Here is a 9,028-nt window from a genome sequence, read left to right as displayed (position 1 = left end):
TAGAGGTTGATCACAGAGCCAGGCAAACGAGAGGCACGTCTGTCCTGACTGGAGACCCAGGGAGAGCTGGGCATTCTGAGGCAGGGGCTGTCCTGGCATTAGATCACTGAGCTCAAACTCAGTTCCCCTGCAAGAACTCCCTTGTTGTAAGACTGGAATCCAGACTGGTGAAGAGGGTACACAATGCTGTGAAACCTTCACTCAGGGACCTTTCAAAGTCCTTGGGGAGCTCTTTAAAATATCTAGCAACTTGCTTTCTTTCATTCTCTTTTTTTTTTTTATTTACATGTTCTTTATTTAGTCCATACAATACTGCATTTAACATTTTTTTTAAATTAGATAAAAGGGCATATTAAATGTCAATGCTCTGTCAACATAAAATTTTTCTAAGTAGAAAATATTTAAAATGTGTAAATATTTAATATGCATTAAGAGTGTAAAGTTAGATACATTCTAAAGAAAAATGATGATACCACTTACCTATTTTTGCTGGCCCAAGATTTCATATATAGCACATTTTGCACAAAATGTGAAGTCTTTGTTTTTTGTTATTTGTTACTATAAAACAAAGGTATACTGTGTGTACGATATTAAAATAAAGCCATACTAATGCAACACAAAAAAGACATTTATAATATTGACATTTCTGATGTAGAGACATATTTAGAAAATGTGAAGATGCCAAATGAAGACCTTAATGAAGAAAAACAATGATCAAATTACCAGTTTATTTTCAATGTAATTTTGAAGTCAATTTGATACAGACTGAACAGTGTGTCAATGCAACACTATGTAAGTTGAACAATTAGTGGAGGGAATTAACTAGTACTCTTGTCAAAGAAAATTTGTTTCTGTCAAAACTTAATTTTTTTTTGTTTTGACTTGGTGAATATCTGTTTTCAATAAAGAGCAGAAATTAAAAATAGAAAAAAAAATATTCTTTCACATTAAGCTTTGCACAATCAACCAAACGTTTATATTTTGCTTTTTTCTTAGGGAAAAAAGAGGTTTCATTTCCAGAAATCTCTCACATGGACATAACTGAATATCTAAAATCAAAAATATTTAAAAACCTATCAACTAAATATGGAAGCTTAAGCAATGGTATATCAAAATTCCTAAGACATTGCTTTATACAATATAAAGCATCCTTTTTCCTTCAAAGGGAGAAAGCATCTAAACATTTTTTTAAAAGTATGAATTTCATGACAGTAAAATAGATAGATACTTGTCAAGTTTCTCAGAAAGTATTTCTTCTCACAAGAGGGATTCTTTTTCTGCAGCTAGGGTAATTTTTTTTAACATAGTACTCACTCTTGCTCTTGAAAAAAGGCATCCTTTTCCCAAAAATGATTTTCTTAAATGGAGGCATTGTAATTGCTACCAAGATGCAATTTTCCTGGAGGGTCTGAAAAAAAATAAAATAAAAAAACTTTATAATCTTTGGCAATTCTAGAATTCCAACAATTTCATTCCTAGGCATATATCCAGAGAAAACTCTAATTCGAACAGATACATGCACCCCAATGTTCGTAGCAGCACTATTTACAATAGCTAAAACATGGAAGCAACCTAAATGTCCACTGACAGATGAGTTGATAAAAAAGATGTAGTATATATATGCAATGAAATATTGCTCAGCCATATTAAAAGAATGAAATAATGTAATTTGCAGCACATGGATGGAGCTGGAGATCATTATACTAAGTGAAGTAAGTCAGAAGGAGAAAGACAAATACCATATGATATCACTTATATGTGGAATCTAAAATATGATACAAATGAACTTATTTACAAAACAGAAACAGACTCACAGACATAGAAAACAAACTTATGTTTACCAAAGGGGAAAGGGGGTGGGGAAGGGATAAATTAGGAGTTTAGGATTAGCAGATACAAACTACTATATGTAAAACAAACAAGGTCTTACTGTATAGCCAAGGGAACTATATTCAATATCCTGTAATAAGCCATAATTTAAAAGAATATGAAAAAGGATATAATATATATGTATATAACTGAATCACTCTGCTGTAGACCTGAAACTAACACAACATTGTAAACCAACTATACTTCAATAAAAAATTTTTAAAAATAGAATTCCAATTCTAAATTATTTTATACATACATATATATATATATATTTACTGTTGTTTAAACAGCAAAATAGTGGAAACAATTTTAGTGCCAGATATCAGAGAACTAGTTACATAAATTTATGGCGTATTCATCCAATAGAGTATAATAATGTTGATCAATATTTTTTTGCATGGAAGAGCATTGACAATTACATTGTTAAGTAAAACAGCAGGTTATACAATATTCTGAAATGATCTTATTTTGTGATTGTTTTAAAGTTTGGAAATAGATCCATGAAATTATTAGCAGTAGTTATTTTTAGGTGATAAGATTTTTGGTTGGTCTTGATCATCTTCCTTATGCTTATCTACATTAACATATCTTGCATACACACAAGTATGTATCATTTGTTTAATGAGAAAAAATTATACGTTTAAAATTATAATTATATATAATTATACTATATCTATATGACTAGGTATAAATATTTCACAACAGAGGCAAAATCAGGTCCTAGCAATAGGGGGGATGACTAAACTATGGAAATAAGCATCCTGTGTATTGGAAATGATAGACAGGCTGATATTCTGCTCTGAGCCTGGGCAATACAGTCTACTGGGTTGGGTACTTGGTTAAAAAAAATACTTCAGTGTCCCCCAGAAAATAAGAATCAGCTAAAATTTTCACACGAAACTTATACTGATAGGCAACATAATTGAACCTCAAACCTCTCCAGGCCTCTATACTTTCTTTACCTCAGGTCCCCCCAATCCCAGACTGATAGACTCTGAGCTTGGGTATAATCTTTTGGTAGCTGGAGTTTTAAACCTTAAGTTCAGCAAATTCAGTTGGTTTGAGTTTTCATAAGGAATTGGAGTTATGAACTGTCCCACATTATCATCCTACACCTGGCAATCCAGCCCAATTGAAATCCATGTCATTGACAAGTACCCCATTTGCCTTGCATTCCATTGTGCTGTATCTTCCACCTGCAAGATCCTCCCTACTCATCCCAGCCCCAGTACCAAAGTCTGCTTATCCTTAAAGGCCCTGTTTAAATGCTTCCAACCCTACCCCGGGGAGCCTATTCTTCTCTCCCACAAGTGGTGTGCTCTCTCTGTTTTGAATTTCTCCTTCCAAAGCCCAGGAAGCCACCTTTGACCTACACCATCAGGATGAGTCTCTCCCTGCTGTCCTTGACCTTTCTTACTTTTTTTTCCCCCCTTTAAGTTCTTTTAGATGCAAAGTAAGAAAAAAATAAGTATGTCCATCAGCTTAAAATTATATTTATTAGTCTACATATTTCAGTCTGGAGTGTACATTGCTTCTCCCACTAGACTGTAAGCTTTTCTAGAGCAGAAACAAATCTCCAACTTACATCTGTGAACACAGAGCCTGGTACACAGTAGGTTTTCAGCATATGTTTATTACATTGATGCCTTCAGTGCTAGGATCGGGGGATGACACAGGTCAATGGATGTGAGGATGCTGAGAACTCAGACGTAAGTCTCAAACCACCTGTCTCTTTAAAACATCCTCAGCTCTCTTAGGAGGAAAGAAGGAGGGGCAGCCTCCACCTGCAAAAGTCTCAGCACATCTGAGCAGAAACCTCAAGTGTTCACAGCAGCCGCACCTCCAAAGCAGCTGTGTTGGTGCTGAGCTGAAGGGGTGGGTGGAGGACAGATGTGGAAGTACAGCTTAGCAGAGTTCTGGCCTCCTAAGTGCAGGGGCGCCAGGAGGTGTTTCCCAGCCCAAATGAGAGGGAGGGGCCTGAGCTTCCAGCGAATGAGTGCCGGAGACCCGGGTGGGGCAAGAGCAGCTGTCCTCGTGTCCCCTTTTCTGGGCCAGTCACCTTAATACTCCTTAACACTTCTCCTCTTTGATGTGGTAGGTTGTGCCACCCCTGAGGCCGTGGGGCTTCCGGGGAGCCCTCCAAGAGCCAGCCGGGCTCTGATCCCAGGCCCTTTGGGAAACAGAACTACAGCCTCCTGTACAGGGAGTGCAAGGAACGGAGCAGGAGAACAGGGAAGGATTTGGGCCTTGGGGAGGGGGGCATCTGAGAGCACTTGGAGTCTCCTGAGATTGCTGCTTCTGCTGTGACATTGCCTGGCTAGCCCGTGGAAGCTGGAAGGAAAAAGAACATTCGGTTAGATCAGGGACCCAGGTGCCCTGAGTGTTTGTTTCTCTTCTCCATGAGCTGGAGCTGTCATGGGAACCTAGCATTTACAACCTGCTAAAATCCACCCCAGGAGGGGAAAATGGATTTGAAAGGGGAGCAAATCGTGGTGGGAACTCCCAGGGGTCCCACTCATCAATAACCATAATAACTTATTTTTTTTCTTAAATAAGAAAAACAAAAACTGTAACCTAGTTGAGCTGATAGTCCACTTTTCCCAGGCCAATGTCCACCATAGTCAAGTGTAAAGGAGGTCCGAGTCTCTACCCTTTCTTCACTTGGTCTTATTTTGCCCTGAATTTCCTAAGCCTGCATATACCTTCTCTACTTCTCTGGCCCTCTAGCTTCTGTGGCTTTCTCCCACGTTAGATCATTTGGGGTCTTTCAAAGGGATCCATTTCCCTTCCCTTCTCCCTGCCCCAGACCTCTCCTACCTGGAGTATCTACTCCCTAGGAGAAAAAAAAAGAGGAGGAAATGGGGCTGCCTTAGCAGCCTCTGAGTAAGAGATATCCACACGTATACCCACCCAGATGTAGCCTCACCCTAGAGGAAGACATGTGGACAACTTATCCTGGAGTCTGGAGGTCTGTGGGGCTGGGAAGGAAGAAGCCTTTTACGCCTACTCAATTAAAGCCTCCAGGCTACATGTTACTTGAGGGCAGCCATGGAGCAGATTATCCAGATGTTTCACAATTCCCAGGGCTGGATTCCTCAGCTACACGCAGCTGGATGTGGGTCAAAGGGATACCCATGTGAGTGAGTGACCAAAAGGTTGGGGCCTTCAGATTGGCCTGAGTGAAGGTGGGTACACTGACCAAGCCTAGATTACATCCCTAGGGGGCTAAATGGGGATATGACAGTTCTATCCAGGACTGGAGGGGGAGGATCAAAGTCAATACTATGCAAGTCTGAGGAGGACCCTTCTTGTCCACCCCCCACCCAACACCCATGACTTTCATCATCCAGCTCAATGCCATCTCCTTCATGGAGACTTGCCTGGTCTCCCAGCCACATCCAAGTCCTCCGTCCTCTGGAGGATGAACTTTGTAGATGCCTTGTTGCAATAGAAATGGAAGTGAGGTTTCTTTTCCCCCCTCTCCTGAGAACAAGGGAAATAAAGGGAACAGTGAACAGGCTAGAGAAGAAACATAACCTGGCCTGAAAAAGTTAATCACTCCTTGTTTTATTTTCAGTGTTACTAATCTGTAGTGTCTGTAACTACATTTGTACTTCACAAAGCTTAACCTACCACTCCCTGACACTATGTAAATTACATCCTGTGCCTACCACTCCCTAACTTTATGTAAATTACATCCTGGTCCTGGTGTTTACATTCCCTGGTCTCTCTCTTTTTTTTTTTTTTTTAACATCTTTATTGGGGTATAATTGCTTTACAATGGTGTGTTAGTTTCTGCTTTATAACAAAGTGAATCAGTTATACATAAACATATGTTCCCATATCTCTTCCCTCTTGCGTCTCCCTCCCTCCCACCCTCCCTAACCCACCCCTCCAGGCGGTCACAAAGCACCTGGTCTCTCTTGTAACAATCACCCACTGTAGCTTTTGCATTTCAGAAAGAAGGTCACAGGCCGATAAACCAGAGACAAATGGACCCAATTACCAGGCTGCCTGATGCCAACTATGACTGTTTTGAAATAATGCAAGGACAAAAAGAATGCAAGACCTTCACTACTTTGATCCTTATCATATACCCTGGACTGCAAGCCCCGCATATAAAATCTTCTCTAATTCCCTGAATGGTGGGGGGGGGGGGAGGGCACAGTTCTTGAGGCACTAGCCTGCTGTGTCTTCCCTTATGCCTGGCAGAGGAATAAAGCCATCTCTCTTATCCTCCAAAATCTCTGTCGCTTTATTTCTGTACGGCATCAGTGCACAGAGAGCCAAGATTTTTTTTGGCAACAGCCTCTCACAGCCTTTAAAGCTGCTCAAGGTCAAGGTGACCTAAATTCCTGTCCTATCTCCTCTATTAAACAGTTCCTTGATGACAGGGACTTCATCACTTCTGCATTCCTAGAGCCTGATACTGTCCCTTTGCCATTTGCAACAACATGGATGGACATAAGTCAGAAAGAGAAAGACAAATACTCTCATGTTATCATTTATATATGGAATCTAAAAAATAAAACAGATGAGTGAATATAACAAAACAGAAACAGACTCACAGATATAGAGAACAAACTAGTGGTTACCAGTGGGGAGCGGGGAGGGGAGAGGGGCAAGATAGGGGTATGGGATTAAGAGGTACAAATTACTATGTATAAAATAAGCTACAAAGACATGCCATATAGCACAGGGAATATAGCCAATTTTTACAATAACTTTAAACGGAGTATAATCTATAAAAATTTTGAGTCACTATGTTGTACACCTGAAACTAACATAATATTGTAAATCAACTATACCTCAATTTAAAAAAGAGATGGATTTATGCATAATGACTGGAAAAAAAAGAAAAAAGAAGATGCAGGGGGAAGCTTCGGAGCCACGGAGGAGAGCACAGCAACAGGGGTCCGGAGGGCAAAGCGGAGAGATTTCCTCACAGAGGATCGGTGCCGACCAGCACTCACCAGCCCGAGGGGCTTGTCTGCTCACCCGCCGGGGAGGGCGGGGCTGGGAGCTGAGGCTCGGGCTTCAGTCGGATTGCAGGGAGAGGACCGGGGATGGCAGCATGAACACAGCCTGCAGGAGGTTAGTGCACCACGGCTAGCCGGGAGGGAATCCGGGGAAAAGTCTGGACCTGCCGAAGAGACTTTTTCTTCCCGCTTTGTTTCCTGGTGCGCGAGGAGAGGGGATTAAAAGCGCCGCTTAAAGGAGCTCCAGAGACGCGGGCGAGCCGCGGCTATCAGCGCGGACCCCAGGGACGGGGATGAGACGCTAAGGCCGCTGCTGCCGCCACCAAGAAGCCTATGTGCGAGCACAGGTCACTATCCACACCTCCCTTCCGGGGAGCCTGTGCAGCCCGCCACCGCCAGGGTCCCGTGATCCAGGGACAACTTCCCCGGGAGAACACACGGCGCGCCTCAGGCCGGTGCAACGTCAAGCCGGCTTCTGCCTCCGCAGGCTCGCCCCGCATCCGTACCCCTCCCTCCTCCCGGCCTGAGTGAGCCAGAGCCCCCGAATCAGCTGCTCCTTTAACCCCGTCCTGTCTGAGAGGGAACAGACGCCCTCAGGCGACCTACACTAAGAGGCGGGGCCAAATCCAAAGCTGAGCCCCGGGAGCTCTGCGAACAAAGAAGAGAAAGGGAAATCTCTCCCAGCAGCCTCCGAAGCAGCGGATTAAATCTCCACAAACAACTTGATGTACCCTGCATCTGTGGAATACCTGAGTGACATTTTCCATTGACTGAAAATCGTGAAATAATGTAAAATCAAGAATGATCAGTCAGACCTGAGCCAGAATGTTCCTTAAAATAAAACTAAAAAAACAATAAGACATCATAGAATTCCACTTCTAGGCATATACCCAAAGAATTGAAAGCAGGGACTCAGATACTTGTACACCCTAGTTCACAGCAGCACTTTGCACAATAGCAAAAAGGTGGAATCAACCCCAGTGTCCATCAACATAAAAATGGATAAACAAAATGTAGTATACAAGTACAATGGAATATGATTTGACCTTAAAAAGGAATGAAATTCTGACACTTGCTACAACATGGATGAACCTTTAAAACATTATACTAAGTTAAATAATCCAAACACAAAAGGACAAATATTGTATGATTCCACTTATATGAGGTACGTAGAGCAGTCCAATTCAGAGACAGAAGGTAGAATAGAGGTTACCAGGGGCTACGAGCAGAAGGAATAGGGAGTTATTGCCTAAAGGATACCGAATTTCTGTTAAGGATGATGAAGAAGTCTGGAAATGAATAGTGGAGACGGTTGCAAAACATTGTGAATGTACTTAATGCCACTGAATGGTGCATCTAAAAATGGTTAAAATAGTAAATTCTATGTTATGTACATTTTACCACAATAAAAATAATAATAGTAAAGACATAACAATGCCTGACCTAGAGCCAAACTGGCACAGTAAGTACCATGTTATAGTTCATAGAATTAAAAGGTCCTTAAAACCCTTGGGAAGTGGCAAACTAGAAATCAGCTTCCCCTCCAGCAGGCATGGATACAGTTCCTTAGACTTCAGGAAAAATAAGTTACCAAAAATGGTCCACAAGATGGAGCCGATGTCTGACTCGCTTTGAAATATACAGCCCAGCTCGCCTGGCTGAGATAGGATTGTTTGAGGATGTGGATGCAAGTGCGGGACTCACACTATAGCAGGCTCTGGATTCACAGCATGGATAGACTATTTGTTATCCCAAATCAAAAAATTCTTAGGCCGTACTCAGCCAGGAAGCACAAAGAATGCAGAGTCATGGTTTGGGTAACACACACACACATAAACACACACACACACTGCACAACACACACATATATACAGATACTCTGATGTGTTCCGGGATGGAAAAACTTGGCCTCAAGTTAAGATTTGTTTCCAGTTGTTTGAGAGCCCTGGTGTTTAATAGACACCAATGCAGGTTTGATAAACTCAGGGAAGACCTCAGTCTGGGCAAAACCTCAGGTTTGCTGTGGTAGACGTGATGGAGGCCTGTGGCCCTGTGAAGCCATGAGGTCTCGCTAATATGACACCAACTGTCCTTCCTCCACTGGGCCCTCGCCATACCAGGCTGCTCAGTGCTTTCTCCTCCTTCAGTATCTTGGAGCCCAACCCTGCTGATGCAGG

The 9,028-nt window shown here is 42.1% G+C and overlaps 1 long non-coding RNA gene across 1 annotated transcript; it reads right to left on the bottom strand.

Moving 5' to 3' along the window:
* Positions 1 to 547: 547 nt before the first annotated feature.
* LOC113615426 (uncharacterized) lies at positions 548 to 3,928 on the bottom strand. Its single transcript, XR_003430998.1, has 3 exons — positions 3,458 to 3,928; positions 1,315 to 1,408; positions 548 to 558 (listed from the first exon to the last, which is right to left on the bottom strand). It is a non-coding gene; the product is annotated as an uncharacterized LOC113615426 (long non-coding RNA).
* Positions 3,929 to 9,028: the final 5,100 nt, after the last annotated feature.

Source organism: Aethalodelphis obliquidens, unplaced genomic scaffold, assembly GCF_003676395.1.
Source record: "Aethalodelphis obliquidens isolate GAN/ISIS:26980383/991018 unplaced genomic scaffold, ASM367639v1 scaffold116, whole genome shotgun sequence".
Taxonomy (NCBI): Eukaryota; Metazoa; Chordata; class Mammalia; order Artiodactyla; family Delphinidae; genus Aethalodelphis; species Aethalodelphis obliquidens.
This window is presented reverse-complemented; position numbering and strand designations above follow the sequence as displayed.